Here is a 21,029-nt window from a genome sequence, read left to right as displayed (position 1 = left end):
AAAGCACATCATTGACAAACTTGACATTTCAAAGTCCACTGGTCCTGATGGAATATGACCAAACATTTCACGCTATTGTGGCGATTACATAACATCTGCAATAGCTTCTATCATCAATAACAGTATAGAAAGCGGGTTATTTCCTAACAAATTGAAAGAAGCTTCTGTTGTCCCGATACACAAATCAGGAAATAAGTACGAAATGGGAAACTATCGCCCTATATCCATTCTCAATACTTTATCAAAGATATTTGAACGACATATTGCGTCTCAGTTGCAAATGTTTTTAAGAGAACGCGTATTATACACAAAAATCAGTCGAGTTTCCTTCCAAATTACTCATGTCAGACTGCATTAACCCATCTTATAGATACATGGTTGAAGGGTATAGACAGTGGTGATTATGTAGCCACTATTTATTTCGATCTCCGAAAATATTTGACTTAGTTGACCATGAAATACTCTTACACAAACTGAAACTTTATCACTTCACAGAAAGGTCTATGAAGTTATTTAGGTCCTATCTGACTAACAGGATGCAATTTGTGAAAGGAAACAACATTAATTCTGAGAAAATGAATACTATGTCGGGTGTACCTCAAGGATCAATACTCGGTCCCTTACTTTTTTAATATACATCAATGATATGTCTTTAATTTCTTCCAATTCATGTATTGACTTTTATGCAGATGATTCCACGTTATACAAAATAGGTCCAAGTATATTGAGCATTCAATCAGATTTACAAAAAAGTCTTAATAGTGTTTAATCGTTGGTGTAAGACAAATAATATGTCAATCCATCTTTCAAAAACCAAATGTATGCTTCTATGTACCAGTTATAAGGCAACACATGCATTGCGACTTATACTATCAATAGATGGATTGTCAGTAGAAAACGTGAAATGTCAAAAGGTCCTCGGGGTGCATGTTGATCAGACATTGTCATGACATACACATGTTAATACTGTAGTGAATAAGCTTAATTCAAAATTGGCACTTCTAAGAAGAATAACATATTATCTAACAGACGAGATGAAATTATTGTATTATAATGCATATATCATGTCAAACATGGAGTACTGTTGTAGTGTGTGGAGACTTACACATTCGTCAGATACCACAAAAATCACTAATATTCAGAAAAGAGCGATTAAGCTAATAATGAAGTCGGGAACTAGTCACTGTGGAACCATATTCAAACAGTCAGGGTTGCTATCTTTTGAAGACAGGTGCTATTATTACTTTCATTACTTGTTTTCAAAAGCATGAAATGTTTTACTCCTTCGTACTTCACAGAATTGTTAACATTTGCCAAAAATGAGCACTATAGCTTGCGTTCTTCAGAAAACAAGGATCTTTTTGTTGTAAAACCTAGAACAAACTATATCAAAAATACATTTGCCTATAAAGCAATGAAAATTTGGAATTCTCTTCCTACATACATTAAATGTCAAGATAAGCTACCAGCCTTTAAAAATGCATTAAAAGGCTACTTATTGGCAAAATAATTTTATCACTCATGAAAAAAAATCTTGACTCACATTATAATAAATAGTTCATTGTTTACATGAATTGTGTTAATGTACGTATATGACATTCTTGCAACAACTTGTAATGGATACTACCAAATATGTAAATGTTGAAAATATATTGATTGAATGTGGTTTTACTGAATATATCTACATTATTTACAGTATGAAATTATTGTAATTTATAATCATCATACTAAACTGAGTTGTGTTTGTCGAAGAAATGTATGATAGTGATAGTGTGATTGTATATTTTGTATGTTGCTTAAGATATAACTTAGTATATGTGTTTTTGTAATACTTTTTGTGTGAAGGCCATGCTGGAAAGAAGTAGTATGTCTGTAATGACTGTACACTTAGTATGTAACCTTCGTTAAATAAAGTTGTTATTATTATTATTATATTATTATTATTTTATTATTATTATTATTATTATTATTATGTAGTTTTTTTGGTATCGCTGCATGAATTTATACAAATAACATGTACACGGAAATATAATATAAATCTGCCATTTAAACTTTATGACAAAATCCCAGGGTTTCAAATCTTGGATAAATTTGTAACGGGAACAAGCATATGAAAAAGAAAAAAAAACAACAACTAGCGGTGTTGATTCTCCAGCCTGGCTCTCTGAGCTACCGCTCGTACGTGTGGTCTTGCATGATACGAGATCTGTCTGCTCTCTTCTGTTTTTCCTTCTGGCTCTTTGAGCCACCATCGTACATGTGTTTATGGTCGCACATGTTTTGAGAGCTATCCAATATTGATTACTTTCTTATCTCTTTCACTCTTTCACCCTTCCCCACACTTTCTTTTCCCTTTACACCACCTCCCATCTTTTCCTCTTAAATCTCAAAAACTTTCTTATGTGCTCTCAACTTCCGCATTTTATCTCTTTCCTCGCTCTTCTTCCCCTGTCAATTCACCTGTTCGCCTGTATCTCTCCCATACCTCTAACTGTTTCTTTACCATATTCTCTCCCCCTTCTCTTTCTCCTCTCCCCCTCTCTCTCAATATCCTCCCAACTCATACCTCCCTCCCCTATCTTGACCCCCCCCCTCTTTCGTCCACTCTCTATCCCCCATCTTTCTCCCATCCCCTTTCTCCCATCCCCTATCTCCCCTCCTCTTTCAGCCTTCTTTTTCTTCCCCGCTTTATCATCCTATCTTCTTTCCCTCCCATTGCTCTCTTATCTTTTTCTCTCCCCCCCCCCCTCTTTTTCTTTTCCTCGTTATCTCATATTTTCTCCCCCCCCCCATAGCTCTCCTATCCCCCTCCTCTTTCTCCACCTTTTCTTTCTCCCCTCTCTTTCTACTCCTTCCCCTCTCCTTCTTATTCCTTTTCCCTATATAAATATATTTTACAATTTATCCTTAATCATACAGATTCAATTATATATAGGTAGAAGCGCGGAAAACCATGGTAATTCATACATATTGTAAATGGTGCTTTAATACACACATACTTAATGAAATCCAGACGAAAGGAAATATATCGTTCATTCTACAGATAGAGGACCAAAACCAACAAATACACGTCGGCGCTGTCATACTATATATTTACACAAATTAAATCACTTTTAATCTACAATTTGAGCATCTTACTATCCAAGCTGTTTATAAAACTCAAATTGTCGATGTTTTAAGTATTTTCTTCAAATAACGTCGTTTTAAGATTGAAATGTTACCAAAAATCTTTGTCGGCGATCGACGGTTAAATATTTTTGTCCAGTAATTGTAAATGCATGTAGCTATAATAACATTTATTTAATGTTTATTTAAGAGGAAATTGGTAGTAAAATTTTAAAAATGGTAGTTTTTTGTATGATCATCGTTTTTTATTTGTCGCACATGAGTTGTTAGGATGTCGGTGATATTGGAGACAGATACGTTACAGAACAAACAATCGATACATATTCGATAGTTTTAAGTGTTGTGTTATCATTATATGGTCTGAATGTATGTCACATTATATTTATCTTTGGTTGTCACAACATTACACAGTATTCTCGAATGCAATGTTTAAATTACAAGTAGAACGTTTTTTAAAAAAAAATCAACAGATACGTAACGCACATTTTAACGTCTCATTCAATTAAGTAATTAAGTAAGTAATTATTATTTTATTATAGTGACATGTGTATATATACATCGATCATTACAAATAAATACAAATATAAATAATTTAAACAATTACACCCGGCCCATCGGGCCTATAAGTCACCTAGATATCACATATATGAAATACAAATTTTCATAAATTAAACATAAAGAATATGTATGTAAGGTTTAAAGTGAATATTATACATATCTATAAAGGAAATGTTTATATGATTATCATCAAATACGTTTATAAGTGAGTTTACATATTAAGGACATTGCATGAACAAAATTTCAACGTAAAAGATGTAATGTTAATAACTAGCAATACTTTTAAGCAAACAGTGTGGTTTTTCTCAAAGTGAAAGCACTAACAATATACTCGGATAATTGTCTCACATAGTCCTTCATAAGTAAAACAAGTTTGTCTAGATCGGAGATATTTACAAAACTGTCACGTGATATGATATTACCAAGGTAGGTATTTCTCAGTTCATTATACAGAGAACATTGAAATATGAAATGACACTCGTTCTCAACTTCTCCAGAGTTACATAGCCTATACGTTCTAGAGTCCACTGGTTCCCCTAAATAACGACCGGTCTCTAATCTCAGTGGTAATATACCAGTCCTACACTGAGCCAATAATGAACGTTCATTTTTCTTAAGGTCCATACTCAGATAGGTTTCACACTTGAATTCTTGTTTAAATTCACGGTACGTTCGTAATTTCGGCATAGATCTTATATCCTGTGACCAAATGTTAACATAATAGTCCTTGATCAGCGAATGCGCGTTCTTAATATCAACAGGCTGTTTTGCATTGAAACTGTCAGATATTCCTATTTTGTCCATGATGTCCTTCACCTCGCTTGACCAGTTAGCGGTACATTTTCTATAGTCAATTTCAAACACCTGGGCGCACAGTCGGTCACGGTCCATGAGAACAAGTCTATTCCACAGGCGTAGCATATTACTCCAGCGGCGATAACGGGTGGGTATCCATCCAGTGTCCCCTGTCAGCGTCGGGATCGGCGCGAAGCGATGGACGCCAAGGGCGTACCTCATAGCGCGGTTCTGCACATTATCCGATGGTTGGTATTGTTTGTACCCCCACACTGAGCTGCAATAATCCATGACGGGCACAACACAAGCGTTATAGAGTTTCTCATATGGTTTAAAGGAAATGTCTTTCAAGGGGTGTATCTTACTTATAACACTTCCAAGAGCTCTACCTCCCCCCTTTGAAAGCCCCTCACATGTGGTTGAGAAATCGCCTCTGTCTTGGAAAATGATGCCTAGATACTTATATTTGTCCACTATTTCTATTTCATTATCACCAATACGGAAGATAAACTGTGTTCGTTGAGTGCGTGCTTTCCGGAAGTGCATACATTTCGATTTTGACGTGTTTATGATTACACGCCAGCGTTTGCACCAGTTGTTCAAAACGTCGAGCATTGCTTGTAGGTTTTGTTCAGTGTCTGCGGTAAGAACAATGTCATCAGCGTACATGAGAATGGACACCTGGTGTTCCCCGATGGTGACGCCACACTGTAAGTCATTTATTTCCTTTACTAGGTCATTGGCGAAGACGGCAAATAACGTCGGTGATAACGTGCACCCCTGTTTCACCCCAGATATGCAATCGAACCAGTCTGTGTGTGAGTTGTTGAGCCGGACACAAGATGACGAACTCGCATAGATATTCATGACAGAGTTATAAAACTTTCCATCGATATGATTTAGTAACAGTTTGTACAATAACATGTCCCTGTCAATATAATCGAAACAACGTTTCAAGTCAATAAACGCTGCATAGACATTCTTGTTGTTTCTTACAACACTACTAAGAGTAAAAACGTGATCTTCACACGATCTGTTCGCCCGAAACCCGTTCTGCTCATCAGCAAGGAGATTGTCCGTCTCAAGGTATTTTGTTAAGCGTTTATTTAAAAACGCCGTATACAGTTTACTGACACACGATAGTAGGCTAATCCCTCTATAGTTCATTGGGGTCCTTTTATCTGATTGTGGGTCCTTCAATATTGGGTAAATGATTGCTTTTCTCCATATTGATGGGAATTTACTAATATCGAATATTAACTGAAATAACTGTTGTAACACGGCAATAACCGGCGGGTTTTTAGACTGTCGGCTGCAAGCCGACAGTCTTTAGAGAGCGGTATTTCAGAAACGCGACTAGTCGCCTGACACGACATATTGAACATGAATATATTAATACACACCACCTGCGTAGCAACAGAACTACTTACGTGAATGTGGGGCGTCAAGTACCTGCGTATGTGTATTTAACGCGTTATTGCCTTTTTATGACAAACATTGCGTGTTACTCTTAGTATAGTTGTACCGTTGCAATTTGGTGAGTTTTATTGAACAAAATAATGAAAGTATAGCATTTACATACGAAGTCATTTTACCCTACATCCAATAGTCAGCTACACCACATGTTTGCACCCCGTGTGACGTCACACATATCCCGGCATTCAAAACTGACCCGGCAAACCCCGGCAAAGAACTTTTTTATGAATGAAAGCTATTAGGAAATAAATCATACGCGGTTAAAGAGTTCATGTCATGTAATATTTTGTGAAATAGCTTTTTTGTTTCAAATGATTTTTTTTCAGCAGCAATCGAACTATTGTATTTGTTTGAGTAAATTATTTGGAATATACCTATCACAGTGTGTCAACGTTATGCCTATTGTTCTTTTGGACTATAGGGTGTAGTTTTTAAAGTCATACACAATATGGCGGCGATTATGCGGAAATGAAATTGAATGTTACTTCAAACACGTTCTTCTACAAAATAACCGACCTGTATTTAGTGCTATTGCTTTAACATCAATCGAAGCAAAAATGGCATCAATGTATGCGTCTAAAAATGTTAAATTTAGATGGAGACAATCCAGAAATGAGCTGCCAGGAAGTGATCGATTTTGGACACGAAGGTACATGTACATTAGTCTGAAATAATAGACGTGTTATACGGGATTCTTCCAATCCCTAATGGTTGAAATGGATAATAAAGTAAAGATTTATATTCATATTTTACCATGGAAGTGCAAAGCTATTTTGCAAAAAAACAAGCATTTAATGCATTAAAACACATTATTTACCTTTTCATTAAAAGGAAAGTTGACTGACACAGACAACAATTATGCCAAGTGGAACAACTTGACCCAATCGTAATAATTCGGCCACCTCCGACTAGTCCAAATAATTGTACGTTGAAGGATTTTTTTTAGATTTTTGATATGGCAAATCCTTCACGTACAAATTGTTTAGTATCAAAAGTGGGTAGTTGTTCCGATCAGGATTCCGGGTTAAAGCATATAGCGTCTATAAAATATCATAAAAACAAAAAATATTACCAGATAATGTTATTTTATATTAGTTCCGTACACAAAAAAATAAATATCCAACTTATAATTATGAGTTTGACGGCTTTTCTTCATTTCATTCTGTCAAAACATAACGATATATACATGAAGGGCACCTGCAAGGCTTTAGGGCACAGTTTTAAATCGCTCGGAACATTTCGGCCATGGCCGAGTTGTTATGATTGTATAAACGAGGTCTATCTCGAAGCTTTGTCGGAAGAGGCCGAGCTATTACGATTGTATCGAGTTGTTCCCCTTCGCATAATTGTTGTCTGTGTCAGTCAACTTTCGTTTTATTGGAAATGTAAACAACTTGTTTTAATGCATTAAATGCGTGTTTAGTGCAAAATAACATTTCACTTACATGGTAAAATATGAATATAACTCTTTATGATCAATTTCAACCATAAAATAGTTCACTTTAAACAATTTCAATATTTTTAAAACACCCCCGTTTTTCGCACATTCCCGTTTAGACGTTAGGGATTGGAAGAATCCCGTATAACACGTCTATTATTTTAGACTAACCTCCGACAAGCTTCGAGATAATACAATGGTAACAACTCGGCCTTGGCCGAACAATCTGAACACCTCAGCCAGTATCCAACAGGGATTGACTATCTCGAAGCTTACCGAAGATGGCGAGTTGTTACTATTGATGGCCGAAATGTTCCGATTGTTGTAAAATTGTGAACTGCAGCCTTGCAGGTGCCCTTCATGTATATATTGTTATGTTTTGACAGAATGAAATGAAGAAAAAACCATCAAACTCATAATTATTTGCTTGATATTACTTTTTGGTTACGGAATTTATATAAAATAACATTATCTGGTAATATTTCTTGTTTTATGATATGTTATAGATGCAATATGCTTTAACCCGAAATCCCGATCGGAATAACTACCCACTTTTCGTACAAAACAATTTGTACATGAAGGATTTGCTGTTTCAAAAATCGTAAAAAAATCTGTCAACGTACAATTATTTGGACTAGAAGGTACATCTAGCTGATCTACATCTCTTAGTCTAAATATTTGTACGTTGACGGACTCTTTTTACGATTAAAAAAAATGTATAGATATATATATATGGCAAATCCTTCACTACAACATCTTCATGTTACTTTCAATTCAGAGTTGATTATTCACTAAAATTATTTCGCATTTTTAATTGTTGTTTAACCTGAAACGTCTCAACCATCAAAAAAGAACATATATGCTTCAATAGTCTAAAAAAATAGACGTGTTATATGGGATTCTTCCAATCCCTTACGTCTAATCGGGTTTGTGCAAAACAGGGTGGGGGTTGAAAGATATTGAAATCGTAGTTAGATAAGTATTATATGTTTGAAATAGATATTAAAGGTTTATATTCGTATTTTAGTTATTACCATTTAAGTGCAAAGATTTTTTTCACAAAACAAGCATTTAATGCATTTAAACACAACCATTTTACATCTATGTAAATCTATGCACCGCAGCCTTGCAGGTGATCTTCATGTATAACAGTTTTTATCATTATGTTTTGACAGTATGAAATGAAGAAAAACACTCATCAAACTCATAATAATTCGTCAGCTTCTATTTTTTGTGTACATAACTCATATTTAAGATATATATAATTATCTGACCCGGAATCCCAATCGGAATAGCTACCCACTTTTGGTACAAAAAAATTGTATGTGAAGGATATGCCATTTCAAAATTTGTAAAAAGATCAGTTAAGTTACTATTATTTGGACTAGTGCTTCAAGTGTTTGATTTATTGTCTCTATAATGTATAATGCACCTGTCAATTGTAGAGCCAAGCTGGGAGCTGCCTAAAAATCAGTTACCCAGTTACCTCAGTTTGACAGATCTCCATGCAAGTGTTCACATGGTCGTGGGTTCAAGCACCATACCAGTAGCATCTTTTCTCAAAGGTTTACTTTAGAACCCATCATCCAGGAGTAAACAATTATGATTTTTTTATTAAATATTACAGGCCATGTTCTTTTGTAAACTTTCAGATTGAGAAGTGCCTGGATACAAGGCTAGTATTGTTAACATCATCTGATACAATCAACTGGAACAAAGCTGAAATGGCTGCCTGACCTGACTTAAAAATTGGATGGCAGTACATCAGACTAGAAGATTACAAGTATTGAGGTGGACAAAATGAAACCTGAGCCTACCAAAGCTGACAGATTGCACAAGAAACACATAAATGCAGGTATTTACTGAGATATTGTAATTATTTTTTGAAACTTCTCATTCATTTAGGAAGTTCAGTTGAAACAGAGTTGGCAAAAAAATGAACAAAGGTATATACATTTTGAATTCTAATTCAAATGAGAACTTTACTGGCCAGCACAGAATGGTAAAATGCTAGTCTACCAATATAAATGTGCCTGGTTCGAATCAGTAAAGCTGATGAATGTACTGGTTGTGTAGCCAGGATGTGAGTAGGTCTGCACTTGGCTGATAATGCATATCATATACATATTTACATAAACATGTTTAAGCTGCACTCTCACAGATTGTCTGTTTTACCAACTCTTTTTTTTATTTCTTGGTCTTGTAATGAATTATTTTATGCGAATTTCTGAACACTGGACATAACAGACAACTGGAAAAAGGGGATCGCTGCTTTCTTATATTAATTCAGTCAAAAAAGACAACTGAAAATATTGGAACGCTGTTTTCTTATTTTAATACGGTCAAAAGATGATGTTCAGTGCCAAAAATCTCATTATTAGTAAAGCGTTAGTAATGCTTTTAACCATAAAACCAATAGTTACAAATGTAAATATAAAAAACATGATCTTATCTTTTGTCAGCAGTCTTATTTCATCAGTTTTCATACTGCTTTTCATTAGCTTATTCCAAGCCAAAAAGTAAAAGAAGTTGTCAAAAATCTGTGACTGAGAGTGCAGCACTCTTACAGATTGAACATTTTGACTACTTTATTTATTTTTTGTCTTGGAACGGGCCAATTTATGTGAAAATGCATGTTATAAACCATTCATATAAGATTGCTGACAATAAATTTGTCAGAAAATGTTTATATTTAAGTTCAAAATGTTTTATGCATTTTTCTTAAACCGTTAGTAACGCTTTAAGCCATAAAACCTTTGTTTTCGACCTGAAATATGGAAGTCTGCAATCTAATATTTTGTCAGTAGTTTTATATCACTGGTTTGCAGATATTTTAGCAAAAAAAATAGGTCATTCCAAGACAAAAAATACAAAAGTTGTAAAAACAGTAAATCTGTGAGAGTGCAGCTTTAAATGACTAAATGTTTTGATTTGACTCAATTTTCACCTAAAATCTTATAGTTTTGTGGCATCTAAATGGTTTGTTTTTAACAACATTACATGTGCATATGTATATATTTGTTCTTAAATTTGTAATTTAGATTGGAAGATTCATTCTCTGGAAAGAAGAAAAGGGCATGTTACATACTGTTATCACTGCCATGACAGAAACCATATTGAGGAGCTGGTCCACCTGTAGGAAGAATTGCGCTATTGGTTGGAGCAGCACTATTACCCAGCCATACACCAGCACTTAGTTTGTCATATGGAGCATTTCTGAGCAGTTATGGAGACCACTAACTATGCAGGTATGTCATAATCAAACTCTTGGTTTATATATTATTATAATTTAGCATCTGTTGAGAAGAAATTTATTTCTAGATTGAAGGCACACACTATATATAGATTGATGCCCAAAAATATATTTCTTATTTTAATGCATTATCTGTAATATCATGTCTAACTCATTTGACTTAAATGATCAAAGCAAAAGAAATGCAAATGATTAATCTGCAGATATACAAATGTAAGCTTTTTTAACTGGGGAAATTGTTGCCACTTGTCTATTAATTAAAGAACACATTTATAATGAATAATGTTTAATCTGTACACAAATCATATGCCTTCTTTGTTTTAACCATCAATGTCAAAGAGTCCAGCATGATAATGCATTAAATTGAAAAAAAAATGCATTAATTTATATGAACCCTTTAAAACAAAGACATTTCCTAAATCCAATAAAAAATAATTGAATATTGCAGAGTTCAGTTAGAATATAATATAACTTTTTTTGCAGTTGTTGCAGTGAAACTTGCACCAGTGTGTTTTCTGTGGAGATAAAGAAATAGTGTCCAGCAATGAAGACCCAACTCAAGATCTGACCTTGTAAGGCCAATATGAAATAACTGTGTGGGAAGATGGGAAAAACCTGCAGTCAGGAATGCAGGGAAATCGTCAAAAGAACAGTGTTAAATTAATCTTGAATAACTTGACATTTATTTTGTTTGACATATTTATTCATGGTGCAGTGAAAACATTCTTTTTTTCTCATTGTTATTTAAATTTAGAATTGATAGGAGGGAACATCACTATGTAGTTTCATGTTCATAGTCAGATCAAAACCCATGTACATGCCCAAATGAGCATTCGAAAATATCAAAATGGTACTTGTTGTATGTAGTGTAAGTTAATTAACATAATAAACAAAAATATTTAATCAATTTCAATTTATTATGCCCCTTTCAAAGAAGAGGAGTATATTGCTTTGCACATGTTGGCCGCTACGTCCGTCTGTCTGACAGTACACCAAAGCTTTTCCAGGTGATAACTCTACAATTCCTAGACCTATTGTCAAACTTGACATGAAAGTTTGGTTTAACCAGTAGATGACCCCTTTTGATTTTAGGGGTAATATGGTCAAAGGTCACAGTGACCTTGAACAGGAAGGTGTCAAACCATACATCTGACTGATAAGTTGACAATGCCTGCACCTATGGCCCTCAAACTCAACATGGAGGCTAAGTCTGACTATTAGAAGATCCTATTGATTTAAGGGGTCATTGGGTCAGAAGTTAAGGTCACAGTGACCTTGAATGCTAAAAGGTTGTACTAATAATGACTGGACAAAGTCTGCACCCATGGCCCTTAAACAACTTGACTTTGGGGTTGGGCCTGACCAGTAGGTGAGCCCTATTGATTTGTCACAGACCATTGAACGCAAAAAGCTTGCCTGTGTGACAACTCGACAAAGTCTGCACCCACGGCCTTCAAACTTGAAATTTAGGTTTGGGGTGACCAGCAGATGACCCCTTTGGATTTGGAGGTCAAGGTCACATCTCCAATATTGGTCATTAAAACTATGTCATTTACTTATTCCCTGCTGCTAAGAGGATACATGTTTATCAGCAAATATCAGCCATCATCTGAATATGAGTGAAAACTGTACCAACTACCCTCATACTTTGAATAGCATAATCTTAAAACTGCCTCAAAGGCATCTTTTGTCAATGAAAAACCAGCTGTCATTTCGGTCCATGCATATTTCATTCAATTGTCCAGATATTCTTGACAACATGGCAAGCTAATTAATGCTGCAGGTTTGAAATTTAAGACGTTAGTTTTTTTCTTCAGCACCATGCAGATTTATTAACACTTTTATAATAAAAACAAACTAGAAAACAAATTTTAAAGATATTATTTTTTTTCATGGTATGATGCCACAGCACCATGCAGATTTGTTTTCACTTTTATATCAAAGAAAGTAACTCGAGCACAAATTTTGTAGATATGTGGACTCTGTTGTTCTCTCTGAGTTCTGGGAGGCATTTTTAGGCTTGAAAGAGCATCATTTTAAAGTTATATTTTTATTATGTCCCTTTAATCTTGGGTATAGTTTGTATTGTATTTTCATTTTAAAGACATTGGCTTCAACAGACCCTAATGAAATGAAGGAATGTAATTGCTTACTGAAACTGTTATAAGCGACGTCATAAATTGAAGCAATTTTAACAGAATGAATATGCATTTAACTAATTTAAAGCGGTTCAAAATTAGGAAATTTGAATTAAGAATCTTGTAGGCCATTGGATACATGATTAAGTAGGGCTAATATATTTGTGCTTATTATAATAACATTTATCCTTCTTCATCTACCTTAAAGAGTTTTCATCATTTGTATGAAATCATTTGATCACGTTTCATTTGAAAGAACTTTGCGGTAGTGTTTGCTTGCTTCAGTTACGTCACCGACAGTCTTGCAGCGCTTTCAGCGCTTTGATTCAACACATCATACGGTAAATTGTCTATTCCACATGCCGAGCCGGATTTACTTTTATGTATAATTGAAGCTATCTCATCCAATGAAACGTTACTATTCAATGATTCGTTCGTGACGTAAAGGGGGTCAGCCATGTTATTCTCAATTAAAGTCTTCTGTATCTTTGCACGATCGTAGTGAATATCGTCAAAACTCTCCGATTCCTTGCAGTTGTACAAGTCCTTAAAGTCATTTTTCCACCGTTCAAACACTTTCGTTTCATCACTGGTAACAGAACCATCAGTGTCATAAACTTCCATAGGTATGCGCGATTCTCGCCTTGGCCCTAGCTTTTTTATTTTTTCCCAGAATTCTTTAGGGTTGTTTGCCTCAAACGTCTCAATTTCAATGGCTTTGTCTCTTCTATATGCCCGTTCTGTTTTATGCAAGAGCCGGTCGAACGTGTTTCTAGCCAAAACATATTCCGAATGTAAACGTGCGCGCAATGTCCTATCATTTCTGCACTTAAGGAATTTGTTTTCACTTTCTCTCAATTTATTCCAGAGATTTTGCAGTTCTTCGTTCCAATATGGCTTGGCATGTTTACGTTTCTTTGATGTTCGTTTTTTGTACTCGCTAATTTTGGAATTTTTCATTCATTTCAGATATAATTACATCACAGAGTAATTGATATATGCAATCTATATTTTCCTGTGTCTCCCTCGAGATTTTAATTTGCGTGATATAAGCGCCGTTTTGACTCTATCACTGTCCATAAAGTCAGAAGGTATCCGACGAGGATTATGGCGTGAGACCACAGTTATTTTTACTATATGTTTCATATAGACACTAACCTGGCTTTTGACTTTATACACACCCCAATCGAAAAACAAGGACATGGCATCTCTAGAACAATTCAAGACACAAAATATAATCACAAGAAAACACCATGTTGACCATTGACCCGACTTTCAAAAATGAATTCAAATACATAATGCTTCCACAAGGGAGTCAATCGGCTACAAACAACTAATTTTCAGACTTCCACAAGCTATGATTTTTCCAATATTTACATTGAAAACTATCAATTTCTGCAATAGAGTGTCAAATTCAGTCAAGTTCTCTGCAAAAAGAACATTTTTTGCTTCTTTTTCATTCAATTTTAATAAAATATTGATACTTGAACACAAGCACTCTTTTTTTTCTGTATTCACATCCGGATCGGTCAACGGGGGGCAGATAACTCAACGGGGGGCAGATAACTGTGGTCTTGAGCCTTATAGCGTGCTTCGGGGGGGGGGGGGGTAAGAGAAACCGTTGATGGCCCATGTAATTGCGCATTATAGTCCGTTTCAATGTTTACACTTAATGCACAGTGATCAGGGATGCGTGAACGCTCACCGAGTAATCCATGCAATCCTTGTTGGTCAATGATATCAGTCAGGTTTATGACTTTAAAGTTTCTACAGCAGTGAAATACGTCATGTGGTACACATATAAAGTCTACTACAGCTTTTCCTTTGCGCGAGATGGATGTGAAATCATCCTCTTCTGGTTTAAACCGGCCATTAAGTACACAGAATTTGGAGTCACAGAGGAATTCAATTAAATCATGACCATGCTGATTAATATTCTTATCGATGCACTTTCGCTCCGGTATAATATCACATTCAGTCAGTAAATCGGATAATGAGCCTATTCTAGCGTTGAAGTCCGAGCAAACAACCATCTGATCATAATTTGCATGGGCGTATATCTGTGTTAGTAGGTGGACGAAGAATCCCTGTGCATCACGTCCTCTTGTAGAACCTTCCGGCGGTAAGTAACATGAAAATACTATGAAATCGGATCCCGTAGCCTTGTTGGTAAACGATACTGCGATTATTCCGTCGTAAACTCGATCCACAATAGCAACGTCATATTCATTTACAACACTCTGCTTCACTAATAGTCCCACTCCGCCAGACGCTTTTGGGGCGTTCCGGTGGATTTCTGTTCTGTTGAAACCGAACCAAGAATATCCATCAACATTCAGCACATTTCTGTCTGATAAATGTGTCTCACAGACAGAGATGATGTCAGCATCAAAATAGTTTAATAGTGCAATACGTAGGTTTTCATTGTCTTTTGTCCATCCACAAACGTTAATACATGTATGTACAATATGGATGGGTGATCCAAAGGGACGGGGTGTGTCCTATACACTGTCACGTGCGGCGGCGGGCTGCTGCTCGGGACGCGGGCGGATGCGGCCGTTGGCATCAACACGATAACCAGCGCCCTGTGGAAGCTGACGAAGGATGGTCCTGGCGTTGAGCTCTATGAGCCTTTCTGCGTGAGATTTGCTGCTTTTAATGAACACATCCTGATAATTCTCCATGTCTTTTAGCTTCATATTGTGTCTAAGAACGAGAACCTTTTCTGGTGTCGAGCCAAAGCTGATTTTCAGTGGTCCTGGTTTTCCTCGTAGCTTGCTGGGCAATCGAATGGTTCCCGTCACCGTAACGCGGGAATAAACGTTTTCCCCAAGTGCGCGTATCAGACTATTGGCCTTTTCAAACAGGTCCTCGTCGTCCTGCTTTGGTATCCCAGTGGCGATGATGCAGTAGTCAGGATCATTCAAATGATCGACCTCGCGAGGTTCTGCAGGTGTGGGCGTGCCGTCTTCAACCGCACGCAGACGCACTTGAATATCTTTCATGGAATTCATGAGACCATCGATGCGACTAGTCTCTTTGCCAATGTCTAACGATATTTCGTTTTTCAACGATTTGAGCTTGGTTTGTCAAAGTTCTTCATCATTTCATTCCTCAAATTGTCTATTTTTCTCTCAAGAGTGCGTTTCATGCCCTCCTGTGTAACCTTCATATCACCCACTATGGACAACACTTGGTCAATCTTGACACTAAGGTCTGAGTATCCTTCTTTACTACTTCCGGACGCCACGTCTTGTACGCCCAGTGTGACGTTGCCGTCACCACAAGTCTGTTGTTCGCTATACAGGTCGCTTACACTGAGGTTAAAGTCTCTTTCACTATCGTCTAGACTTCCACACCGACCCTGCTTAAGCGTTAATCCCTCATCGCTCGAATTACTTGAGAACTTTTCTTTGCGCTTACTGGGTTTCTTCGCCTTTGAAGACATATATATGTAGGTAAATTAGTAACGGTCATCAATGATCCATTGATATGTCCGTTATAATGATCCCGAACACTTGAACGCACATCAGAGTTATTCATGCGTGACGAATTTTTTTTCAATATATGTGGGAAATTCGAGTATGATCAAATCACAGATTTAGTGAAATTGTTCGAGTTTCAAACACATACCGATATAAATCCAAAATATCCGTATCACAAATCACTAAAAATCCTTGCACTGCACTGTCTAATTAATCCACAAATATCAAATTATATTCCGATCACAATAACATTGCAACTTACATACTGGAAACACTTATACTTAATCAAGTATGGAAAGGTTAAATTGGAATGTAACCTTACTTTATCACAGCAAGTATGTACAGCGTTGTTTATAATATGTTCATATAACCCTTTTGAAAAATACCTAATTCAAAATATGTGAGGAAAAACATACAGAAAACAGATACGTAACAAACGACAGATACGTAACACGCCAACTTTAATTGAAGCTGAATTAAAAAAAACATCGTTTTAAACTTCGGCACTGGCTTTTGCGAATCATTATTGATGATGTCATATATACTACGTCATTTGTCCTTTTCACCGGCGCCATATTGTTAATATTAAGACGCTTTGTTTATATGAAGAAATTTGAAGTCCCTTAGTTAGCCTTAAGAAAGGTAAGTTTCTTATTTTTATTTTGTGTATTTTTGGATATAAACTTATTCCATACAATTAAAATATTGTTATACTTGTTAGGTTTGTATTTATTTAAAACTTTTCGGGAAATCATATAAACTGATTTGGCAAAATTGTCGTTGTAACGTACTGTATCTGTTTAGTCAGTGTAACGTATCTGTTTAAAACTTTTATGACGTGTTTCGGTTAATAACAGGGTAAGAGTTATTGAATTTCCTTATTGTAGTAACATTTACAAGTAAATACACTAGTTTATGTGTAAAATTTATATAATTAATAATAAAAATCAATCATATTAATAGTTAAGTACAGGTGTGTGCAGGTATTGATACTAGTTTATAATATATGCTTATTTTTGAAATTAACTTAAATTAATGCCTTTACAAATGTGTTCTGTTTATTGTAGATGGCTTAAACTAATGCCGAAAGGCAAAATGAGTACAGAGAGAGGAAGAGACGGCTCGATTCGAACTTTCTTCACGAAGAAAAGAAACGAGCTAAGAAGTACAGAAAGTCAGTAGCGCAATTAACTAAGCAGGAGCGAGATAAAAGGCTTGAAAAGAACAAAATATATTGTCGTAATTACAGACTTAAAAAAGCAATACAATCGGGTAGAATGGCAAACAGCACTGTTCCAACGCACGTTGTCACACATAGTAATAGCACAGAGGGACAAAATGGAACTCCAGAAACACTCAATACCCTGTACATCCGGCACGGTACAAACAAGAACATCAGGCAATAAAATGCTAGTTTCATGCCATTTGTAAAACGGAGAAGTTCTGGTTCCATAAAGGCGAAAGCAAAAGCCTTGGCAAGCTCAAAGCTTCAGATTAAGGCCCTTCGAATGAAATTGATGTCAGAAAGGAAGGCAAAGAAAAGATGGCAAAAGAGATATGAAGAGTAGTAAGACACTTCGAATATGTACAATATCAAGAATGCTAGATAAGGAGTTTAGACAGTCAACAATTTAACGTCTTAAATGTAGTTCGTCACAACTTACGTAAACACTCTTTCAATTAAAGATTTACCGTATCTCGCTTACTATATAACCGTCAAAATGTAATGACAATACTTCTTTTAGCAGAGAGTTTTGAGGTTCTTACGCTTACGCTTCTTATACATGTTATAGTACCCTTACTTGGATTAGGAAAACAATCGACGTATTTTAATTGTTATTTTAGTGTGCCATACACGTACAAGATTTGGGATGATCCTGGGTTCTAAAAATGTACAGAATGAGCAGTTCAACCAGTAAGCATTTTCATAAATGTGCTTATCTATCTCCAAAACTGGCATTATCCGACGTTATGGAGGTGAAATCCACTCATAATTCATATATTTTTTAAAGATTTTTATTGTTGTACATATTTTGGAATATAAGGCATGAGGGGTTTATATTTCAGATTTTATTGAAAATGATATTCCATTATGTGTACAATATTATTTTAAAAATGAGTTAAGAGTGGAATTCACTTATAATTTTTTGGATTTCACGTCAATTTACGATAATTTTTCGAAAAGTTTCTATCATTTCATCTTTTTTTTTTATCAGTTTCAATAAAATTCAGAATATTATTCATTCAGTAAGCAAATTTCAATATGTGAAGAATTATGAGTGGATTTCACCTTTACAAAATTTGATTTCAAGTCGATTTACGAACATTATTCGAAAAAAATATTCTTGAATCAATATCATAATAATACTTCAATCTTATTAATAATTAATACAACAGACATAAATCAGTATGTAACATATACGTATCTTTAAAGGCCGATATAATTTGATAATGTGATACTAATGAAATATCAATTGTGCCAGCTTTCGCTCGTAGCCAGTATTTTAAGCTCATTTACGAAAACGAGGGAAAACACATTAATTTTAATAGCAATAACGAAGATTAAACCTGCTCTATAAAAGAGTATAACACTAGTGGCCAGTATTTGAACTATTCTTTTACGACAAACAAATTCACAAAGTTGCTATATATACGTCTATATGGCTGTTAAATAACAGCAGTTTGATTGAATCAATATAATAATAAAACTTCTTAATAATTAAAACTACTGTAACGTGCGACGTCAACAACACCAACAGATCCCTTGAGAGAAAAGCATGCTCGACCTTAAAGGGGTCTGCTGGTCTTTATATACACTAAATTCTCTATCCACACAGAGCCCGGGCTTTGCCAATTTGCATATTACCGACCAAGTAAACGTACGTACTATGAACGTACTTCCGTCTATAACGGAAACCTATTTTCAACTAAAAGGTAATTTTAAGGTTACCACGACATTGACCCTGAATATGGCCACCATATCTTGTCCCAGACCATATTGATATAAAAAGTTCACTTCGACAATTTAAGGCAATTCAATGGGGGGGGGGGGGGGGGGGGGGGGGCTAGCGACTCGCAACTGGTTGGTAATGTCCATTAAAAATTTAGGTTAAACTATATGTGTTGTGGATATTTTAACTCTAATGTGAGAAAAAACAAACAAACTAAGAATTGAATCATTGATTATTTAATGGACTTTTACTAAACTAAGATATACACACATGTATGACGGTATACATATCTCTTTTTGACTAAATATTACTTCAAATCAATTAGATTTACTCTTTTTTTCAAAAATATACAAGATAAAAGACAATATTTTTTTTATTTATAGTCGGGTATACAAGAAAACATAGGTACCAATATCGGACAAAGTATTTACAAAAGCTTTTCCTTATTATATTCATGCATCCGGTAATTCCACCGACCCGTTTCTCCACAAGTTTTCGCGTGGGTAAACTCGATCCCTGGCCGCGTCAATCCGAAAGACGTTAATAATTGGTACAAGTAGCTCTCTTGCCTGGCGCTCGACTTTTTTGGGAAGTGCTTGGAAAAGTGGTGTACTCAGTTCTGAGTAAAACTTCTGACATAGCCCAGAAAAGTTGTACCCCGTGTATCGGTACTTTTACCAGGGGTCGTATGTCCAAGTCCTAGCCCAGAAAAGTTGTACCCCGTGTATCGGTACTTTTACCAGGGGTCGTATGTCCAAGTCCTAGCCCAGAAAAGTTGTACCCCGTGTATCGGTACTTTTACCAGGGGTCGTATGTCCAAGCCTTTTGACCGCCGTGCATGTGCAGTATATTAACCCCCCCCCCCCCCCACTAAACACACACATACTATCCCGTGTTTAAAAGCAGTGTTAAACAAACTGTGTTTTGAGATACTACGTACACATTTTTACAAATACAATTATGGTGATTTGAAAGAAATGAAGTCATATATGTGACGGATAGTGGAACATAATATATATATATATATATATATATTCACTCTTTCATAAACACTAGAAATTTATGTTCTCGAATAGAAAAATTAAACATCACCAATTAACTAAGGCGTGCAATTCATAACTAATCTGCATAATAAATATCTCATCATTACAAAACGTAAAGCAAGGGAGGCAGATATACAAAGGGAAGCGCAACACTTTATGTAGTTTATTGCCCTTTTAGATATCCTTGAACATAGATAGTATCACAGTTTAATCTTTGAGAGACAAAGAAATGGTGTGATTTAAAAAAAAAAACGAGTAGTTTTTGTTCTTGGTATACGTATTTCGTAATTGGTTCTTGGTATACGTATTTCGTAATTTGTTCTTGGTATACGTATTTCGTAATTTGTTCTTGGTATTCCTATTTCGTAAATGGATCAGCCAGATTAAAGTGTCATTTATCATTTTGCCATCATTTTTATCTCAGAACTTTTAACTACCACTTACTGCTTGTGAACGACAACAATGTAACACATTTTATATTATACATGTCAGATTTTGCTACGAATAAAATGTCGCTGTTTCTATTTCTTTTGATTTCAACAGAACATTGAATGTATCTCTTAATCTTTGTAATTATAATGAGTTCATTTTGCAATAAGATATCATTACAAAACTTATCAAAGTAGCTTTCTACGAGTTTCGATGCTAAAAGTTTAATAACTGCTTCCCGGCCTGCATTTAAAATAATCACAATTTCTTTATTTCTCCCATATTTACCCTTTGTACTTCAGTCGAATTGGCATCAAAATAAACAGACCTTAAGCTA

The 21,029-nt window shown here is 35.4% G+C and overlaps 1 protein-coding gene and 1 long non-coding RNA gene across 3 annotated transcripts in view; one reads left to right on the top strand and one right to left on the bottom strand.

Annotated features, from left to right (window-relative positions):
* Positions 1 to 21,029, bottom strand: part of LOC128211409 (tyramine receptor 1-like) — a 314,491-nt gene that overhangs the window by 29,413 nt on the left and 264,049 nt on the right. The gene's annotated exons all lie outside the window — the stretch shown is intronic.
* Positions 6,414 to 11,553, top strand: LOC128211411 (uncharacterized). Of its 2 annotated transcripts, XR_008257281.1 has the most exons (4): positions 6,414 to 6,604; positions 9,046 to 9,248; positions 10,435 to 10,641; positions 11,130 to 11,553. It is a non-coding gene; the product is annotated as an uncharacterized LOC128211411 (long non-coding RNA). The 2 variants fall into 2 exon arrangements; XR_008257280.1 differs by lacking the exon at positions 6,414 to 6,604 and having other exon boundaries at positions 7,773 to 9,248.

This window comes from Mya arenaria, chromosome 12 (assembly GCF_026914265.1).
Source record: "Mya arenaria isolate MELC-2E11 chromosome 12, ASM2691426v1".
Classification (NCBI taxonomy): Eukaryota; Metazoa; Mollusca; class Bivalvia; order Myida; family Myidae; genus Mya; species Mya arenaria.
This window is presented reverse-complemented; position numbering and strand designations above follow the sequence as displayed.